The sequence below is a fragment of the Perna viridis genome, chromosome 13 (genome assembly GCF_037379345.1).
Source record: "Perna viridis isolate PV_CMFRI_1.1 ecotype Kerala chromosome 13, ASM3737934v1, whole genome shotgun sequence".
Lineage (NCBI taxonomy): Eukaryota > Metazoa > Mollusca > Bivalvia > Mytilida > Mytilidae > Perna > Perna viridis.
The window spans coordinates 6088972-6111875 of NC_142457.1; the positions used below are offsets into that span (position 1 = coordinate 6088972).

Consider the following 22904-nt stretch of genomic DNA (forward strand, 5'->3'; position numbering starts at 1 on the left):
CAAAAACCAAGGAGAAATATGTGCAAAAATGCAACAAAAGTAAAGATTTCACTACTATGTGTTAATTTTGACTGCTATTAGGTCAAATACATTCATGATATCACAAAAATCGGCTGAGATGTATTTACTTCAACCATTATCCTTTCAAATAAACTAACTAGTATAGACCAAAACATATCTTTCAAAAATGTTGAATACTGGAGCCAAAATAGGGCCTTACCAAACCTATTCCTTTCATGGTTTGGCCTTCCCACTAAAACCATGAAAATTGGTACCCCGGGAACAATTTTACTTTTACAGTACATGATTCCATACTGCATCTCCTATTTAGTTTTCCCATCTGATTGACTTTTGGGGTTTCCTGATGGAAAATATTTACTTAGTCATTTGTAGACCAAAAGGAGACCCTCTGCAAATCGTCTACTTCTCTGAAAATGCTAAATGGACTTTGTTGAAATTTTCATAGATTCTTTATTACATTATACCTTTGTGTACCTCCTATTTTATTTTCCATCTGAATGCTAAAATCGCTTATGGGGTATCATATATGGTTTCTGGGGAGGGAAATCACTTGTGACGGTATCAGCATGTAAGCTTCGCTCACAGTTTCCTTAACTTACCAGGTCAAAATTTTATTGCTAAAATATTCTTTTTTATTTCAGTAGATTATATGAAGCCTCCAGATGTACCAGTTATATGGTCTGTAATCACTTAAAAAAATTGAAATTGTATAATGGAATCACCCTGTCATTCTGGTCATTGGTGTCTCTTCACTTTGGTCTTTTTATGATAACATGAGTAAAACAAATTCAATTCTTTTAAAGCTTTGTTCCTAAGGACAGACATGGTGGAGGACTCCATAGTTTTAGGTGTTTTTTTGCCCCAACTGCTTTGAAAATATGTACCTAAAAAGAGGAAAAAAAGGTGAAATCATTTGAATTGATAGAAAAAAATTGTTTTAATTCTATTTTTTTAGGAATTTAGTGTCAATTTGTTCCTCTTAAATTTTTTTTCTTCAGATTTCTTTAGAAGCATATTAGGGGTATTCAGAAAAAAATATTATCTTTCCATGATGAGTTACTATCTTATCATGGCAATTTATCATCTTGTCGTAGCAAGTTACATATCTTACCCGAGTTGCTGTCTTCCCATGGTTTCATTTTATCTTGCTACAACAGTTTTTATTTTGCCATATGAAGATACTCGTTGATCTTTGAAAGTCCATTTCTTTGAATATTTGATGTGCTATTTAGTAATGAAATCTATAAGAATTAAGTGAAATTGAAAAGTAATGCATCATATTTAGGAAAAAACACACTAATTTGACAATGTGAGCAAATATTTTATGGTCCATTGAAGACAAAATGACAGCTTGTTCATCTTAGAAGTTTCAGAGGATGCAGAAATATAATAGAATGGTTGGGAAAATGAGCTATCTCCCTTGCAAATGCGTTTAATTTCACAACATTATCTAGGCTTGTTGTGGAAGAAATAGTTTCTTTTTGAAAATAGTGTTTAATTTGTTTGTGCAATCTAGATAGTATTGTTGGTTGTTGTCATAAAAAAAACATATACCTTGGTGACCCCTAATTGCTACCCTACGTAAAAACTAAGTCATTTTTAGCTTATCTGGCCTAAGGCCATATGAGCTATTGCCATCACTTGGCGTCCGTCGTTGCCCATCGTTGTCGTTAACAATTTTTCAAATCTCTTTTCCTCTGAAAATACTTGACCAATTGGAACCAAACTTGGTATGAATGTTTCTTGGGGTATCCTGCATAGAACTAAAGTGGGAAATTTTGATTTGTGGAAAAACATGCCCGCCGTTACTAACAATAGAACATAGGGGGTCAGACAGTAGTTTTTCGCATATATCTCCAAAACAGTAAGGTTTAGCCAAATTCTGACCAGATAAAAGTGTTCAGCATGATGAGATCTATCTGCGGTCAAAGTTTTATTTTCATCTATTAAGCCATGTTGAAGTTATTGCCCTTTTTCAAAGTTTTTTTACTAGTTTTAATGTTATTTCTTTCAAAAATCTTCTCCTCTGACACTATTTTGCCAGTTGAAACAAAACTTGGTATAAGTGTTCCTTGGGGGTATCTTGCATAGAATTGAAGCTGGTTGTTTTGATCCGTTGAAAAACATGGTCACTCTTATTAAAAATAAAACATAGGGGTCAGACAGTAGTTTTTTGCATATATCTATAAAACCGTTAGGTTTAGCCAAGTTCTTTCAGTTGCTGAAATGATCCTTATTTTTAGGACTACAAAAGTCGTCAGGCATAAAATTTGTCAGACGCCTTCTTATAAGAGTTACATGGGAAAATGACAAGTTCAACCAGGTGAGCGATTCAGGCTCCTGGGAGCCTCTTGTTTTAGTACAGCACTACTTCAAGTCTTACCTAATTAAGTACTTAATAGTACTACTCGAAATCCAGTCTACATTTTTTATAAAGTTTATACAATGGTGCATTTATTGGTTTTAGCATTTCTTTTCCTTTTTCGATTAATTTGAATCAGTGCTTTTACAATAAATGTACTGTATAAGCTTTCTTAAAGGTTCACCATTTTAAGTAATAGTCACTTAGTTATCTGACAAGTAAACCTATTTATCATACTAGAATACTTAATTATCTGACTAGTAAACTTACAAGACAAAAATTGTCTTGGTCATATAATCACCCCGTCGTCTTAGTTATGTTAACTTGGGTTAAACTTGTCTGGTCTTTTTTGAAATTTCAACACATTATTCCTAGGGACATGGTGGAAAGCCATATTGTTTTTTTGAGGTTTTTATCCCATCACTTTTAAAAAGAGGTCAAATGAGTGTTATAATTGGAATAAAAAAGAATGTTCTAAATCTGATTTTTATGAATCAAAAGTCAATGTGTTTCTTTTAAAATTTTGTTTTAAAAATATTTACAGGGTAGTCTTTGGAGTAAAGGGGATACAAAATTGGGTCATGCAAATTTTTTTGCTCAATTTTTGGTCAAATTTAAAAAAAAATGTATTTTGTATTGGATTCCTGCATGTGTTTTTTAATCAGATTTCTGTTTCTCTTAAGGTTTTCAAGTCATTAAAGGTCAAAGAGGCCACACCCTAAAAAATGCGCTTTAATTTCAATGACATTTGATGTATATAGTTAGTATTGTCTCCTTAGTTGAATGGTAATGATGCAAATATTGCATACCATGATTTAACTTCATGTTATGTTTTTTTGCAGCAAATGCATAGCGGTCTAATGGCCCCACCCACCCTTGACCAAATGGGATAACAAGGCATAGAGCAACCCCATCCTAAATTTTGTTGAGGGATTCTAAAATTTCCTACACCTCAGGTACTCTTTTTCTGCAATATTTTGGTGAAACATGGTAACAAAGCGTGATACCTTTATTAATTTGGTTAATTAGGCTGGGTTTACTATGTGAGTGGCCCTTTGCAAGTCTGGGTGTCAAAAGAATAGGCCTGCAGCAGCGTTAAGCTTGTCATAAAAGGCAATTAAATAGTGCTCAGAAACCTGGCTGTGGGCTAGGCGCTCTGCTCACAGAGCAACTGGGTTGTGTGCCCCAGGAGGTGGAAATGGGTACCCCTGGTATGTTACATGTTGGGGTTGTCAGGAAAACCTGGCCACAAACCATATATAATAATATAAATAATATAAATAATATATAAAATACTTATATAGTGCATATCTAATAAAATTACTCTATGCGCTTTACAAATAAACATTAAAAATAAAAACAATCTAGCTAAAAACATTGTTAGAAACATTTGAAAGTAACTACAAATTGTAAATAGAGTAAATATAAATACATACATATATGGATATCAGTTCAGTCTTAAAAATAAGTATATCATAGTAAAAACAATGTTGCACAGTATATAGAGAAACACCTAATCACCATACGCCAGTTTGAAAAGGAACGTTTTAAGATGTTTTTTAAATGACGACAAGGATTTTCGTTCCGTAACTGAGTTGGTAGTCCATTCCACAGGTTGCTAGCTGCTTTGTCGAAACGACGCTCTCCATATGTTTTAGTTTTTACCTTCGGTGTGACAAGAAGGGTTTCAGTCTGAGAACGCAGCAATCGTGACGGTTTGTAAACTTCAATCAGTTCCATAAGATAGTCAGGTGCTTGTCCGGTAACAGCTTTAAACATATATAGCAATTATACTGGCAGCCAATGTAAACGTTTTAACACAGGTGTTATGTGCTCACGTTTCTTAGTTCTAGTAACCAGTCTAGCTGCTGTGTTTTGTACCCTCTGTAGTCTTGATGTAATGTTCTTGTTGACTCCATATAATAAGACGTTGCCATAGTCTAAACGTGATATTACTAACGAACAAACTAGTGTTTTGCATGCATTGTCTGATAAAAATTGTCATTTGGAAAAAACAGGCTCTAGAAATGGCACTAATCTGCTTTTCCATACTCAGTAAACGATCAAAATAAACACCAAGATTTTTCACGATTTCAGAAGCGCCAACGATGGTTCCATCAAAATTAAGCTGACAGTTCTTTAAATCGTTTATGTGGCGTTTTGATGCAAATACAATCAGTTCGGTTTTGCTTTGGTTAAGCTTAAGTCTGTTTAATCGCATCCATGAACTTATGTCTGCTAAGCAATTTTCCAGCCGTGTGGAAAAATTGTCCCAGTTATCAGATGGTTTTAATATGAGATACACCTGAGTGTCATCAGCATAGCTGTGATAGTTCATGTTATGGCGACGGCAGATTTCTCCGATTTGTTTAGCAAACATACAGTACAACTTAGGTACCAATACAGAGCCTTGCGGAACACCAAACGTTAACTGTTTGTCGTTCGATATCGCCGATCCTACAACCACGCGTTGTTTTCTGTTTTGAAGGTATGACTGAATCCACATTAACGCCTGACCACTAATTCCATATGAGTGTTCAAGCCGTTGGATCAGAATCGGATGGTCTATGACATCAAATGCTGCCGACAAATCAAGCATAACGAGAACCGCGGAACAGTTGTTGTCGAGGGCTGAGGCAATGTCGTGGTGGACTCGTAGAAGTGCAGTTTCCGTTGAGTGGCGTGCACGGTACGCAGACTGAACTGGATCATGAAGAGCATTCATTTGAAGGTGATGATCTATCCTGGAAGATACGATTTTCTCTAGGATTTTTGAAACAAACGGAAGATTTGAAACTGGTCTATAGTTTTTAAAATCATTTTTATCTAAACCTGGTTTCTTAAGTAGTGGACGAACAATCGCTTCACGGAAAGCAGATGGAACATTCGATTCTGATAAGGATCTATTTATAATTTTGGTTATTAATGGTACCACAGTGTCAACATTCGCCTTGAGTAGGGTAGTTGGCAATGGTCAAGATCACATGACTTCGGTGGTGCCTTTTGCACTATTTTCCGTACTTCGTCCTCAGTAGCTGGTGTGAATATTGTTAGACGTTCACCATCGAACTGAATATCAGCATTAAGCACATTGTCAGAACCACAGGTCACACACAAATCAGACCTTATTTTATCAATTTTATTTTGAAAGAATTCGCTAAAATCATTTGCAAGCGTAACTTTATCTGAATGGAACGGCAACACTGGCTCGGATTTGTTTCCTAATAGATTGTTCGTAATTTTGTACAGTTGCTTCTGATCGTCTCCTGCTTCAATGATCTTGTTGGAATAGTATTCAGTTTTAGATTTCACTAAGGTGGTAGTCAATAAATTACATTTTTGCCTGTATATGTGCTTGTGAATTGTTAGACCAGTTTTCCGCATTTGACGTTCGGCTTTCCTTCGTTCTCTCTTAGCACATCGCAGTTCATCTGTATACCATTGTGTGTTTGGCCTGATTTTAATGATTTTTGTTCCTTCAGGAGCTAGATCATCAAAAATAGATCGAAGATTTGAGTTATACGAGAACACGAGATCGTCGAGAGATCGGTCATCACTAAATTTATCTGTTACTTTATTCATACTGTTTTGAAAGGCCTGACTTGAAATATCGCGATATTTCCGAGTAACAATGGTCTTCTGAGGTCTAGGTGGTTTTCCTACTAATAATCGACTAAGTACCACGTAATGATCACATGACAGGTAACCCTTGTTGTCACTTATATGTGGCAAACTTACAACTGGTTGATTAATAAAATAGAACTGTCATCTCTTGTTATAACGACGTCTAGGGTATGGCCGTGAATATGAGTTGCTCCAACAACATTTTGTGTAAGACCATGGTCATCTAGAGTTTCAGTAAAGATAGATGCATTTCTATCGTATGCATTGTCAAGATGAAAGTTTAAGTCCCCTGTTATGACTAATTCATCTGGGCTAACGACAACATTGTCTAAAAACGTAGACCATTCTTCAAAAAATGTAGCAATCTTATGATTGTTCGATTTCGATTGTGGCGGACGGTATATCACACAGAGACGTATTTGTTGTGTATTAATCTTAACACTACAGTCTAGAAGTTCAAAATGAGTAAAAGGATTTGAATTTGCTAATAACGCAACATCAATAGTTGATTTAAAGATGACAGCGCAACCTCCGCCCCTACGGTTTCTTCGAGGTATATGCACAATGTTATAGCCATCAGGGAGTAGCTCTGCGATTACACTGGTATCAATGGACGTGCCAAGCCAAGTTTCAGTGAGTGGAACAATATCTGCATTATTAGATGATATAAAATCACAAACTGATATTGTTTTGTTCTTTACAGATCTACAATTCATCGTGAATAGGGATAAAAATTTATCACATCTGTCATTTGCATAATCTACTTTTAAGCTGGGCAGTTGTTTAAGGTTGCAATAAGATGGTCTTTGATAAAAGTTACATGAAGGGAAAATATCATTTCGGTCACTCACCACTGTCTCTATAGGTAGAATGTTTCTCCGTCAAGCTTTTGTCCCCCGTCTCGTCTTTCGATGAGATACCACTGTTAACGTACTGTATTTATTACCAGTCAACCACGGGTGACCGATCACTAATGTTGTTATTATTGTTGCAAAAAATAACTTTCCTTTGTGTAATGAAAACATATTGAAGTTATCGTATTGTCACAAAAACACTAACTACTCCTTCAATGAGCTTTATGAATCAAATGTTCGATAAATAATATCCTCAGTAGCATACGTAACAAGTTTCTAGGTATAAAAGTACACACTAACTATAAAATATAGTATTTACGTCTCTCGGAAATGGGAGCTGCCATTAGGCGCTAACCGTACATACAACTTAAGTGGTGCACCATGTTGGGAAAGATGCCACAGTCCTCACACTTTAGAGAACCCTGCTGTGGTGTTCGATAGGAGTGGGAACCTTTGTGCTCCGCCACAGGGGGCTAAATTGCCCTACCTACCCATCTCTCCCTTTTAACTTGTGACAATCAAAATTTATCGACTTATTATCCTTGTGTCTCATCCTTTTTCATTTCATCATCATTTCATGTTCATCGAATGAATATAGCTGAAATATTGCTGTTTGGGCTTTAACCCCAACAATCAATCAATCAATCAATCAATCAAGTAGGTGAGTGATTCAGGCTTTTCAAGAGCCTTTTGTTCTTTTAAATTGTTTCTTTTTTTTATATATTCCTCATATGTCGCGAAAGTTTCGCGACATTTGAGGAATCTAATAAAAAAAAAATTAAGATACAATTTTTAAGGTATTACTTCTTTGATGTTTGCGTCATCTTTAAGATTTCCAATTAGATCACTTGATTATGAAGCACTAAATGTGCTACATTTATGTTAATCATATCTGGTATGTAGTTGGATTAGCATTACTACATCACATTTCAGTTTCATTTTTTGCATATGTGTTTGCAGTCATGTTTTATTGACTGTATTGATTTTGAAACTTCAGATTTAAATGTTAAGTTTTCTTTTTAGATCAGTTCAGTATGAACCACTTGTGGTAGATCACTGAATCAAAATTATATATAAGTTTATGCATATGCTCCGGCATTCACGATCTAGTGACTTTGAAATTTTAAACTCTTGTAAGGTTGTAATTTGCTGTAGTTTTGCCTCTAATTGGTAGAAAGTAGATCTTGGGACTTTTTTAATTATTAATCAATTTTGTGATTTTGTTCAGTAGAAGGTTATTTATTGTGAAGGACTTTCAACTCAGTTCATTTGTCATGTGTACTCCATTGCTGGGGCATATGAATTAATTACAGAAAATGATAATAATTTTTTCTGAAATTGATGTATATAATTCAGCGTGTAAGTATCTTTAGGCCAGAGAAGTTTTATATAGTTTGCGCTCGTGAATTCCTTTTAATCTGCTTAAATGTGTATATTGACATGCACTTGAAAATTTATTGTGGTCTAGTGCCTAGTAGGGGGTATCAGAAATGTTATTTGATAGTGTTTGCTGGGGGTAATTTGATGTTTATTTTCAAGAATTCTGTGAATCTACATGAAAGAGTTATCAAGGGAACCAAGGTTATAGCAGTAAATCAAAAGAATGTAATCCAGAATCAAAGGCCAGACATGGAAAACAGACATACACAACAAAGAACATCAAATAACTAAAATCATACATACGAAGTAACAAAAGCAAATGAGCAACTCGGACTCCACTAAAAACTAGGAGCATGGACCAGGTACACCGTTAGGGTAGCATCCTCAGCTTTTCTAGAAACACCAGCCGAGTTGCTCATAAAAAGTCAAGTCCGGGGTAGCTGAAAGAGGAAAGGAAAAATTTGACACGTTGAACAAATAAGTTTTCATGGCGCAGACGGATACACAGTAGCGATCCATGAGTTCTTGATGACGATTATAAAACTGTTGTGATGACTTCAATCTTGTAGCAACAAAACCCTGTTCCAGAAGCCTATTTGTTAGAGTTCTAGTGCAATACAAAAAGTCTCATAGTTTCGGCAAGTTCTGGCATAATGTATTAGTTAATATAAACACTCCATACGCAGGAGCTGAAGGAACTTGCCATAGATGAAAGGAAAGTTGACAATTCTGAATGAAAAGTCATCATGTTTATCGTAAAGTTTGGTGAATAGTTTTCCTTTACCATCGATTTCTAAGTGTAGGTCAAGACATGAGGCTGACTTTGCAGTGACATTAGTATCCTTTATCTCAAGTTCTATGGGGTAAATGTGATTTATCAAAGTCCCGAAATTAGGATTGTTTATAGATAATACATCATCTATATAGTGGAAACTGAGATTAAAAAATCTAGCCAAACGATGTGTAATGTTTTTAAGTCGGGATTTTAATTGAGTATGGGAAATAGGAGTATACAGTGTTGAAAAATCATAGGTTTTAATGCTATTAAAGTCTTGAACTGATTGTCTCCAAAAGAACTTTTTGATTTTTTCAGGATCCACAGTAATACCACTATGGGAGTAACAAGTGTTGTGGTATGACTGCAGACCCTCTTTGACAGTTGTGAGTATAAAAGTTAAAAGTATTGAAAGAGGTTTGGTGGTACATTTTGCAGATCCAGCTATGAAATGTTGTTGGTATGTATTCGTGTGCAGTTTAGGAATCCAGTACATATACGGTAAATCACAATCATTGTCCTTGGTAGAGAGACCATAAGAAATGTACTCTGATTTTCCATTGAAACTGCACTTTACTTTTGCTAGGGCTGCTAGGTGTGAAATATAAACCAGTGAGCAATACATTGCTCAGCTTTGAGATTTTCTGGACTAACTGTGCACTAGGAACATTAAAACAACCACAAAATTATCTGTGAACAAAGTTTAGACTGAAATCTGACAATTTAGTTCATTTTTATGAACCCAATTAATTAAATATGTCAAAATCAGGGTTTTTCACAGCCTTGTCTTAGGGTCTATAAAAGCACAGGGTTGTGTTTTTTATTTGTTTTGAAATTTTTGTATTTGCTAGAGAAAAAAACAGTTATAATGTGAAAGAAGACCTCATAGATTCATTCCAATGACATTAATACATCTAGTCAATACATGTATATTCATGTACCTTATGAGGTCTCAGAAATACTTTATTTAGAGTAAGTCATACAAGGTAACAGACAAATTTTGTAGAAACACACATAAAATACAGCTGACTGTTGGCTTATGTATCTTATAAGCTTAGAACCTTACATTATTTCACATTTGTTTCAGCTTTTTGTTCAAAGCCAAAATAAAGGCTAGCATAAGATAAAGGTCAAAATCGCACTTGAGCAAGCTATGTAAAGGTCTGGTTTAAAATGATCTGAACTGACACTGTTAGCTTTGAAACTATTTCGTATTATTTTTAATGTACATTTTAATATATATAGGCCACTTCAAGGTTTAAGTTGATCCTTTTAAGTCACTGTCAGAATCATAAAATTAGTTTTCATACCGACCCCTTACGTGGTCTTAAAAAAACACAATGTTTTGCCTCAAACCAATTCTAGCTCTTGTAAATTGAAGTACACGTGATGATGCAACTGATGTAAAACAAGTTACCAAGTAACTTTTTAAAGGGCTCTTATTTATTTTGACCACAAGACATGTGAGTCATGGAATGAACCACTGATAGTTCCCCATCTCCAGGTCATATGAATTTATTCCAGAAAATTTGTTAATTTTTCTAATATTTATATATAAAATCAGGCTTGTAGGTATCTTAAGGCCAGAGAAGCATTATTTAGTTTGTGGTGGTGGAATTTTAAAAATCTGCTCAAATGTGTATATTGAAATGCAATTGAAAATGTATTGTGGTGTCTTGCCTATATTACAATATCATATCTGTTTCATCCATATGCTCTGCAGGTACTATCAAATATTGAACAACAATGACCATGCACAACAGGCAAGACATACATGTATCTCTGTGATAACAGTGTTTATTTTTGTAAAACAAGGGTATTTTTGTTTTACATTAGAAAATGTATGAATATTTGTCATAATTTGTTTTTATATAATTCCTAGAAATATTTTAACTTTAAGTTAAATGAATGCATTTTTATATGTTTGTTGGTATGGTTTACAACGGCCAAAGGGATCACAGCAAGCTGGAACCAGTGGATAGTTAGAACAATGGGAATGTATTAAAAAGACAGAACAAACTGTACCATTATAGAAATAAAAAAAAATATAAAATTCTAAAATATGTATATTTTTTTAACAAGTCACCCATGAAGACTTACAAGGTTAGGAATGCAAGTCCACTTGAGCCACAGGCTATCCTGTTAGTGTGTCTGCTATCTTGTCTATAATTACTCATACATGTATCTTACTAATAATGTGATGTTAGTGTGCATGAGTACTTAAGTGCAAGGATACATGAAGGTTAATAATAGAGCAATATATAAATAAGGCCAAGTATTAATCAATTTATCACATATTTTAATAGACGTTTTGAATTATTTACTGATTTGTATTCCCAAACAAAAATCATGAAAGGCTAGTGGATAGAGTTGGTGGTCTATTCTGTTAATTCTTAATGTTTCTGTTGCAAATGACTTTCATTGGTGCTTATAGCAGTACTACATTCTGTTATGCCTATTGTTGTTCCAATGTTCTTACTGCCTGCCTGGGAAAAAGTTTGTTTTGTGCTGGTGTTTTTACCTGGTTATGTAGTCCATTGACATACAATTCACAAATCTAGCTTTCTTAAGTTCTTGGTCAGTACTGTTACTCATTAGAGTGGGGACTACATTTCAATCACCATGTCCACCAGTCCATCCATCCGTTACACCCTTTGTAACAGACGTCTCTGCTCCTACTGGAGGGACTGCATAGATATTTGGTATACTGCTTTCTCGTGATGACCTGTACCATGTTTCCCCTTTTCAGGTTCGTTGCTCATCTATTTCCTGTGTACTGGTCGATTTAGTATATTTTTAGTAGCTGCATGATGGTAGGCTTCGTAACAGATTACTCAGCTTCTACTGGAGGGGTGCATAGATATTTGGTATATTGCATTCTCATGACGACTTGAATTGGGTTTCCGTTTTCCCAGCTTTTAATGAAATGAGTCATTGGGGGTGAAACCTCTGGAAACAGGACATTTAACACCTTATTTCTTATATTTCTTAAACAACAAGGTAAATGTAAAGGATATATAATTTTCAAGACCAGCTTACTGTAGTTTGCGGATTTCTGACACATTTGCTGGCATCGGAAGGCCAGTTTATGGTAGGAATGTTCTTCACATATATATTGTAACAAGTAACTTGAATATTGCATATGAACACAGTCCCTGCCAACAGATAGTGAAAATAATTTATTTTTAAAAAAATTAGGGATACTTCTTCATTAAAATGTTTTTCACTGAAAATATGTGCTGATATCTAGAAAGGCCTCTGTTTTCTCCGATAAAATGACATTTAACTTTTTATCTCCTATATTTCTTTAATAACAGCTTACTGTTTACAGTCCCTGCCAAAAGATAATGAAAACAATTTATTTGTTACCAAAATGAGGGGTATGCAGTTCGTATGGTGATTGTTGTCAAACTAGTTGATATTTTTATTTATTTAAATGTATGTTTAAATACGATTTCAGGAATCCGAATCTAAAATATTCCTGTGTTATATGGCAAAGAAAATATAAAAATGAACTACTTAATTAAAAAGTTTTTCACGGAAAATATGTGCTTAAATCTACAAAAACTTTTCTCTGATAACATGACATTTAACGTCTTACTTTCTATATTTCTTAAACAACAAGATAAATGTAAAGGATATATAATTTTCTAGATCAGCTTACGGTAGTTTGCGGATTTCTGTACATTAGCTGGCATCGGAAGGCCAGTTTATGGTACGAATGTTCTTCACATATGCACTTAAATATTGATTATGGACACAGTCCTACTAAACGTTAGTGACTATAATTTAGTTTTACAAGGAAATAGGGGTACTCATATGCAGTTCTTATGTTGATTGTTATCAAATCGGTTGATGATTGTTTATTATTTAAATGTATGATTATATATGATGTAAAATAGTCCTTTGTTACGCGGCAAAGAAAATTAAAAGTAAACTATTTTATTAAAAAGTTTTCTCACGGAAAAGAAAATATTTGCTGATAACTACCAAAACTTCTCTTTTCTCTGATAACATGACCTTAATATCCTATATTTCTTAAACAAGAAGGTAGATATAAGGATATACATAATTTTCGAGGCCAGCTTTCTGTAGTTTGCGGAATTTGTACATAAGCTGGCATCGAAAGGCCAGTTTATGGTACGAATGTTGTTTACATATGTATTGTAAAAATAACTTAAATATAGAGTATGGATACAGCCTTCGTCAATAGATAGTAAATATAATTTATTTTTACAATGATCAGGGGTATTTTGATTCAGTTTGCATGGTGATTGTTATTATTTTTTTTATATTTTTATTGACTTTATATATTTACATATGATCATCGGAAATCAAAATAAGTATTCCAGTATTACGTGGCAAAAAGAATTTTAAAACATTCTATTTCATTACATATGTACAGTTTCTGTGTTCTGGTTTCTCTGATAACATAACATTTAACCCCTTATTTTTTATATTTCTTCAAAGGATAATATATAATTTTCGAGGCCTTATGATAGAACTTAGCATAAGAATCATTTCAGTAAATGAAAGTTTAAATCTATCATAGTTTTCAAGATATTGGGTGAAAACTGTAGAAAAAACCTGTAATTTTCCCCTGTCAAGGGCAATAACTCTTATAAGAAGGCGTCTGACAAATTTTATGCCTGAAGACATCTGTAGTCCTAAAAATAAGGATCATTCCAGCTATTGAAAGAATTTGGCTAAACCTACCGGTTTTGGAGATATATACTAAAAACTACTGTTTGATCCCTATGTTCCATTTTTAGTAACAGTGGCCATGTTTTTCGATGGATCAAAAAACCCCACTTCAATTCTGTGCAGGATACACCAAGGAAAACTTATACCGAGTTTTGTTTAAATTGGTAAAATAGTGTCAGAGGAGAAGATTTTTGAAAGAAATGACATTAAAAATAGCAAAAAAACTTTGAAAAGGGGCAATAACTCCAACATGGATTAATATATTAAAATGAAAATTTGACCGCAGATAGATCTCATCATGATGAACACTTTTACTTCTTGTAGAATAGGCTAAAACTACGTGTTTTGAAGATATATGCAAAAAACTATTTTCTGACCCCTATGTTCTATTTTTAGTAACAGCGGCCATGCTTTTCGACAGATAAAAAATCTCAATATCTGTTCTATGCATGATACTCCAAGGAACTTCAAAGGATAATATATAATTTTCGAGGCCTTATGATAGGACTTATCATAAGAATCATTTCAGTAAATGAAAGTTTAAATCTATCATAGTTTTCAAGATATTGGGTGAAAACTGTAGAAAAAAACCTGTAATTTCCCCCTGCCAAGGGCAATAACTCTTATAAGAAGGCGTCTGACAAATTTTATGCCTGAAGACATCTGTAGTCCTAAAAATAAGGATCATTCCAGCAATTGAAAGAATTTGGCTAAACCTACCGGTTTTGGAGATATATTCCAAAAAACTACTGTTTGATCCCTATGTTCCATTTTTAGGAACAGTGGCCATGTTTTTCGACGGATCAAAAAACCCCACTTCAATTCTGTACCAAGTTTGGTTCCCATTGGTCAAGTAGTGTCAGAGCTGAAGATTTTTGAAAGAAATAACATACAAAATAAAAAAAAAATTGTACATAAGCTGGCATTTGAATAATTACTTATAACAAATAAATTGAATATAAAATTGGCGAAAAGGTAGAGAATATAATTTATTTTTACAGTAATTAGGAGAATTTGATACAGTTCGAAAGGTAGAGAGTAGTATTTATTTCTACAGTTATAGGGGTACTTGATACAGTTCGAAAGGTAGAGAACATTATTTATTTCTGTAGTTATAGGGGTACTTGATACAATACGTTTGGTTTTTGTTTTTGAATTTGTTGACATTGTTATTGATAAATCGCAAATTTACATACACAAGATCGGAAATTCGGTGTTTAGATTTCCTGTATTGCTTAGCGATGAATATTTTCAAAAACATGTTTTGTTAAATAGTAGTACATGATTTATATGTGATAAAATCTAAGAGAAAACTTCTCCTTCTGTCTGACACACCATGAATTTCCCATGATAATTTAACAAAAAGGTAGAAATAAAAGTTATGTAAGTTATCAGGCCTTCTTACTGTAGTTTGTTTTTATGTAAACTAGCATCGGATGGCCAGTTCATTTATGGTACAAATGTTTACATGTAACAAATTATTCACATCTACTGACCTCCAAGTTTGTACATGAGCAGAAGATATGGAAATTCCGAATATTTTTGGCAAGTGATAGTCTTCCATCAAATCTCATCCAAGTCCCAAGATGGACTCTTGGACCTTGGTCCCATCCACCGACACCAACATTGGTACATAGGTAGTTAGGGGGCCCCCTTATATAAACAAATTCTTAACGACAGAGAAAGATATGGAAATTCCCAATATATTAGGAATAAATAGTCTTCAAGTAAGCCTTAAATCTCATCCCAGTTTCAAGATGGTCCCAGTCACCCTGTTTCTACTCACCGTCCTCGAACTTGGTACATAAGTGGTAAGGTGTGCCCCTTTTAAAAATTTTCTGTACGGCAGAGGAAGATATAAAAATTCCCACAATGTTGGGAATTGATAGTTCTTAAGAAGGCCTAAAATCTCATCCCAGTCCTAAGATGGTCCACCTCGAATTTGGTACATAAGTGGTGAGATGGACCTCCTTTTTGTAATGTTCTTCAAATAGGCCTAAAATATCCTTCTCTAAAAATGGACTAACGGATCTTGGTCCCACACACCCACTTCGGATTTAGTTCATGAGTGGTACAGTACCTGAACCGATCCGTGCAACAAAAATTGCGATCGGTCAGAGATCACCGATCAAATCGATCCATTGAACTGGTGATCGCATCACATGACCACAGCGCTAGTGCGGTCAATGTAATTTACAGTTTGTTTGGTTTGTTTTTTTTATTTTTGTCCATTTTACACATATTTACATTATGTTACAGATTTCATCATCAATTTATACTATTATGTTACATTTCTTTCATTCTAAATAGATCTTACGTCATTTTACATAACAAAACTGCGATCAGATCGATCTCCGTCAAATCGTTCCGCCAATCGGTTTAAGGACTGTAAGGGGGAATCGCTGTTTATTTTTTTCCTCAACAACAGAAGAAGATATGGATATTCCAAATAATTAGGGAATTGTTAGTCTTCAAGTAGGCCAAATCTTATCTCTGTCCCAAGATTGATTAATTGACCTTGGTCCCTGACACCCACCTTGAAGTTGGAACATCAGTGTTGTGGGGGGTCCTTGTTTAAAATTTTTTTGCCAACGACAGAAAAAGGTATGGAATTTCGGGAACTGATAGTCCTTAAGTAGGCCTAAAATTTCATCCTATTCTTAAGATGCACTCATGGACCTTGGTCCCATCCACAGACACCAATGTTGGTACATCAGTGGAAAGGGGGTCCCCTTTTTAAAATTTTAATGACAGGGTAAGATATGGAAATTCCTAATATTTTTGGAATTGATAGTCCTTAAGTAGGACTAAAATCTAACCCCAGTCCCAAAATGCACTTATGGACCTTGGTCCCAGTCACCTAACTCGAAGTTGGTGCATAAGTAGTAAGGAGCCCCCATTTTAAAATTTTCTCGGTGACAGAGAAGGTTATTGAAAAACCCAATTTTTAAGGAATTGATGGTCCTCAAGTAGACCTTAAATCTCACTCAAGTCAGAAGGCGGACTAATTGATCATGGTTCCAGTCACCCACCTCTAAATTGGTCCATAAGTGGTAAGGGGTAGCTTTTTTAAAATTTTCTCAACTACAACGGAAAGTATGGACATTCCCCTTATTTTGGGAATTGATAGTCCTTAAATAGGCCTAAAATTCTATCCCATCCCAAGGCAGACTAAAATATGTTGATCACAGTCACTGGCCTCAAATTGTGTACATAAGCGGTAAGGAAGGGCCCCTTCTTAATATTTTTCTCAATGACAGAAGATATGGAAACTTCCAAATATTTTGGGTATTGATAGTCCTCAAAATAACTTAAAATTCTTATCATAGTCCCAAGATGGACTTAAACTCCTTCGTTCTATCCGTCGACCTTGAATTTGGTAGATAAGCGGCCTCGAATCTCATCCTATTCCTAAGATGGACTAATGGACCTTGGTCTCAGCCACTGACCTCGTAGTTGGTACATAAGCGGTAAGGGAGTAGCCCGTAATACCCGTAATTTTGGAATTGAAAGTCCTCAAGTATGCCTAAAATTTCATGCTACTCCCAAGATGGACTAATGCACTGTGGTCCCAGCAACCGACCTCGAACTTGGTACAAAAGCGGTAGTGAGGACCTGTTTTGAAGGTTTTCTCAACGGCAGAGGAAGATATAGAAATTCCTAATATATTAGAAATTGATACCCCTCAAGTAGGCCTAAAATCTAATCCCAGTCCCAAAATGGACTAATGGACCTTGGTTTTTTAAGGTTTTCTCAACGACAGAGGAAGATATGGAAATTCCCAATATCTTAGAAATTGATAGTCAAGTAGGTCTAAAGTCCTATCCTAATCCCAAGGTGGACTAATGGACATTGACCTCAAATTTGGTACACAAGCAGTAAGGAATGGCCCCCTTTTAATATTCTTCTCAACAACAGAGGTGGATATAGAAAATTTCCGAATATTTTGAGAATTAATAGTACTCAAGAAGGCCCAACATTCTCATCATAGCCCCAAGATGGAATAATAGTTCTTGGTCCCATCAACCGACCTTGAATTTGGTAGACAAGTGGTCAGTGGGAGGCTTTTTCTCAGTTTTATGTGTGGTATAGCTGTATTTTATATACAAATATAATGTTGTTCATACAGCAATATTGCAATTGCACGTCATATAACCGTTACCTCTTCAAAACTTAACTTAAAAGTATTCTTCTCAGTAGTTGGTATATTTCGAAATCTTACTTGCAAAATGAAAATAATAATAATTTATTATACAGTGTACGTGTTCGTCCTATTTAGTTGATTGATAAAATCTTACATGAACTTTTACATTAATGTGAATTATGCTTGTGTAAATACATTCGATATACACAATGTTTAAATGTCTATAAATGTTTTGATATAAAATCACTTTAATTTTCGTTATACATCATACATTGTGAAAACATTGTCATTGGTCTGGAACAATAAAAATGTTGATTTTTATTTTTTTTAAATTGAAGGAAAATTCTAAAAAAAATATGTTGATGAAGTGCTTTTACCATACAATCATGTTGCTTTGAATACCAAATAAATAGAACTATGTTTAAGTGTAAAAAATGTCCATATTTGTTGTATATGGATCGTTGAGAACATATTTTTCTTGTTCCAGGAGAACAAAAATGCCAAAATTTCATGAAAGAGTAATCAAGGGAACCAAGGTTACAGCAGTAATCAAAAGAATGCAAACCAGGGACAAAGTCCATACATGGAAACAGACATACACAACAAAGATAACGACGACCATAAAACTTTCTTTAGTGATAACTTCAATCTCGTAGCAACAAAACCCTGTTCCAGAAGCCTACTTGTTAGAGTTCTAGCGCGATACAAAAAGTCTCAGTTTCGTCATTCTCTGAAATAACGTATGAGTTGTGATATGAACACTCGATACGAAGTTGTTGAAGGGATGTTGTCTCAGATGAAAGAAAAGTTGACAATTCAAAATGAAAAGTCATCACGTTTGTCGTAAAGTTTGGTCAATAGTTTTCCTTTACCATCGATTTCTAAGTGTAAGTCAAGATATGAGGTTGACCTTACCGTGTCTGTAGTATCCTTTATCTAAAGTTCTTTGAGCTTGATGCGATGTATCAAATCCCCGAAATTGGGATTGTTTAAAGATAATACATCATCTATATAGCGGAAACTGAGATTAAAGGATCTAGCCAAACGATATTCTTTCTTTCGGATGAAATCAGCTATTAAGTCAGCCTCATAAGAAGTAATGATAAAAAGTACTCTTTTTTAAAAATAATTTAGCTATTTTAACTAGTGTAAACCATATTATTTATCTAAAAAAGAAAATAGTGCATTGTTGATATGAAAAATGTCCATTTTCTCATACATGAAACATTGCAAAAACATTTTGATTAGTCTCGGAGTATAAAAATATTGAAATTTCATAAAATTGGGGTAAAATATTCTCAATTTTAAGATAATACAGTATATTTGCAAACTGTAACTGTAAAAAAAACAGAAAAAAAAAGAAAAAAAACCCTGTCATTTTCCCCTGTCAAGGGCAATAACTCTTATAAGAAGGCGTCTGACAAATTTTATGCCTGAAGACTTTTGTAATCCTAAAAATGAGGACCATTTCAGCTATGAAAGAATTTGGTTAAACTGAACGGTTTTGGATATATGCGATAAACTACTGTCTGACCCCTATGTTCTAGTTTCACTAACAGTGACCATGTTTTTCATCAGATCAAAAAAAAACCCACTTCAATGCTATACAGGATACCCAAGAGAACACTTAAACCTAGTTTTGCTTCAATTGGTAAAAATAGTGTCACGGAAAAATATTTTTGAAAGAAATAACATTAAAAATAGCAAAAAACTTTGAAAAAGGGTAATAACTCCAACATGGCTTAATAGATAAAAATGAAAATTTTACCACAGATAGATCTCATTGATTAAAACTATTTATTATACCATCATAAGTGTGATAGGGTTAACAGCACATTTCTTATGGTTGACAGTCAATTTATTCGATTTCAGATTCTAATTTGATATTCAGTTCTCCAGTTTAGTCAACTGCGGACTAACAAACCATCAAGAAAATTAATATCGCCCAGGAATAGCTCTACTTTACTCAACAATGAAATGCTTTGCAGGACACAGCTTGATACGAACACAGAGGTCAAATCTGGAACAGCTAGGGAAATATGGACACCCTTATTCAAACTTGATACAACTTTGAACTTAAGATTTCTACATTTTTGTATTAGATATTTAACACAGGATAAGTATATGACCTGAATCTTAGTTCCTACTTTTTGGCCTTTATTCTTAATTGGTTTCAGTTAAAACCTTAAAGGGCACCTTGTAGTTTCAGGCACCTTTGTGCTCCAATATTCTTACTTTGCTCTACTAACAACCCAAAATACTATTCCCAGTCTTCCTTTCATCATATGGCAACTTGTACTAAAATTCATATCAGATCCATTCACTTTTTCTCAAGTAATTGTCCGGACATAAGGAAAATGCTTGTTCCAGACATCTTTTTGGCCTCTTATGCAAAAATACTTCAAGTTTTAATCCACAAAATCAATCCAAGTCTTTTGGTGATGAAGCACCTTATAATACAGTCATATTCGAGGAGATCACTTTAATAATACATGTAAAAGTCAAATTATTGTCTAGACTTCAGGAAAATGCATGTTTCTGGCCCCCTTTTGGCCTCTAACTTCTAAAATGTTCAAATCATATACTCCCAAAATCAATACCAGTCTGAGTATTGTCATGTAGAATATTGTGGAATACTGTCATAGTCATTCATATTCTTTAACTGGAGTTATACATTTAAATTTGATAAAATGCTTGTTTTTGGCCTTTCTCATGTTGGTAATTCTAAACCGGTTAGAACCATAAGCCACAAAATCAATATCAACCTTCCTTTTGCAGTTTGTAGCCTTGTTAATAAATCTTGCAAAAATCAACAAACCAAAGTTCAAGTTATTGACCCAAAACAGAATGTCTACTGATGACGGAGACAGTGAAGACACTGACAATGGCAACAAAGCATCATACCATTATACAACCACAAAATTTTTGCACTTGATTAAAACCATTTAATATACCATAAGTGATATCTGTAGTCCATTTTTCAGCATTTTGTCAAAAACATCAGATAAAATATTCAGGTTATTTAACTCACAGATACACATTGGTCAGCAGACAGTGGTTCCGCTCCACACTGTGGCTTTATTTCACCAATTAATCAGGGAATACTTCTCCTTGCTGAAAAAAAGTTTTAGTTGCATGAATCCAGTAACAATCATGTACTATTTGATAAAAAAAACATTTGATCTTTATATAATGTAAGCACCTGTCTTAAGAAATTTAATCAACTTCAGTCAGGTCTCCAACTTATAAAGTTTGTAATGGTGAACAGATAAAGTTTAAATTTCTTTACACTATATACTGGTAGTTCTCCTTTCGGACTTAAGCATTCATAAATACTGTTAACAACAGTATACCATTCTGACTATGGTTGTACTTCTACATAGAATCACATATTTTGATGTCATTACATTAGTATCACATGTCACTTTACTCTTGGTTGTTGTAGTACAGAATTCAAAACAGAGCAGTATTCAATATGTTGCATCCAGTTTTAGGCCAATAAAAATCACACATCAACTCATTATCATCTTTACTATTCAAAGATGCTTGTCTTAAAATAACATTCCCATTTCCAAGATGTAGCCAAGATTAAGAAAGCAGGGAAAAACTGAAGCTTGCAAGTGTGATAGGGTTAACAGCACATTTCTTATGGTTGACAGTCAATGTATTCGATTTCAGATTCTAATTTGATATTCAGTTCTCCAGTTTAGTCAACTGTGAACTAACAAACTATCAAGAAAATTAATATCGTCCAGGAATAGCTCTACTTTAATCAACAATGAAATGCTTTGCAGGACACAGCTTGATACGAACACAGATGTCAAATCTGGAAAGGCTAGGGAAAATATGGACACACTTATTCAAACTTTATACAACTTTGAACTTAAGATTACTATTAGATATTTAACACAGGATATGTATATGACCTGAATCTTAGTTCCTACTTTTTGGCCTTTATTCTTAATTGGTTTTAGTTAAAACCTTAAAGGGCACCTTGTAGTTTCAGGCACCTTTGTGCTCCAATATTCTTACTTTGCTCTACTAACAACCCAAAATACTATTCCCAGTCTTCCTTTCATCATATGGCAACTTGTACTAAAATTCATATCAGATCCATTCACTTTTTCTCAAGTAATTGTCCGGACATAAGGAAAATGCTTGTTCCAGACATCTTTTTGGCCTCTTATGCAAAAATACTTCAAGTTTTAATCCACAAAATCAATCCAAGTCTTTTGGTGATGAAGCACCTTATAATACAGTCATATTCGAGGAGATCACTTTATTAATACATGTAAAAGTCAAATTATTGTCTAGACTTCAGGAAAATGCATGTTTCTGGCCCCCTTTTGGCCTCTAACTTCTAAAATGTTCAAATCTTAACTCCCAAAATCAATACCAGTCTGAGTATTGTCATGTAGAATATTGTGGAATACTGTCATAGTCATTCATATTCTTTAACTGGAGTTATACATTTAAATTTGATAAAATGCTTGTTTTTGGCCTTTCTCATGTTGGTAATTCTAAACCGGTTAGAACCATAAGCCACAAAATCAATATCAACCTTCCTTTTGCAGTTTGTAGCCTTGTTAATAAATCTTGCAAAAATCAACAAACCAAAGTTCAAGTTATTGACCCAAAACAGAATATATACTGATGACGGAGACAATGAAGACACTGACAATGGCAACAAAGCATCATACCATTATACAACCACAAAATGTTTGCACTTGATTAAAACCATTTAATATACCATAAGTGATATCTGCAGTCCATTTTTCAGCATTTTGTCAAAAACATCAGATAAAATATTCAGGTTATTTAACTCACAGATACACATTGGTCAGCAGACAGTGGTTCCGCTCCACACTGTGGCTTTATTTCACCAATTAATCAGGGAATACTTCTCCTTGCTGAAAAAAAGTTTTAGTTGCATGAATCCAGTAACAATCATGTACTATTTGATAAAAAATATATTTGATCTTTATATAATATAAACACTTGTCTTAAGAAATTTAATCAACTTCAGTCAGGTCTCCAACT

General features: G+C 34.1%; 1 long non-coding RNA gene across 1 annotated transcript; it reads right to left on the minus strand.

Annotated features, from left to right (window-relative positions):
- Nucleotides 1-767: 767 nt before the first annotated feature.
- LOC148599370 (uncharacterized) lies at nt 768-22778 on the minus strand. The gene is made up of 4 exons (XR_015918111.1): nt 22692-22778; nt 20896-20978; nt 1133-1262; nt 768-905 (listed from the first exon to the last, which is right to left on the minus strand). It is a non-coding gene; the product is annotated as an uncharacterized LOC148599370 (long non-coding RNA).
- Between the last annotated feature and the right edge of the window lie 126 nt (nt 22779-22904).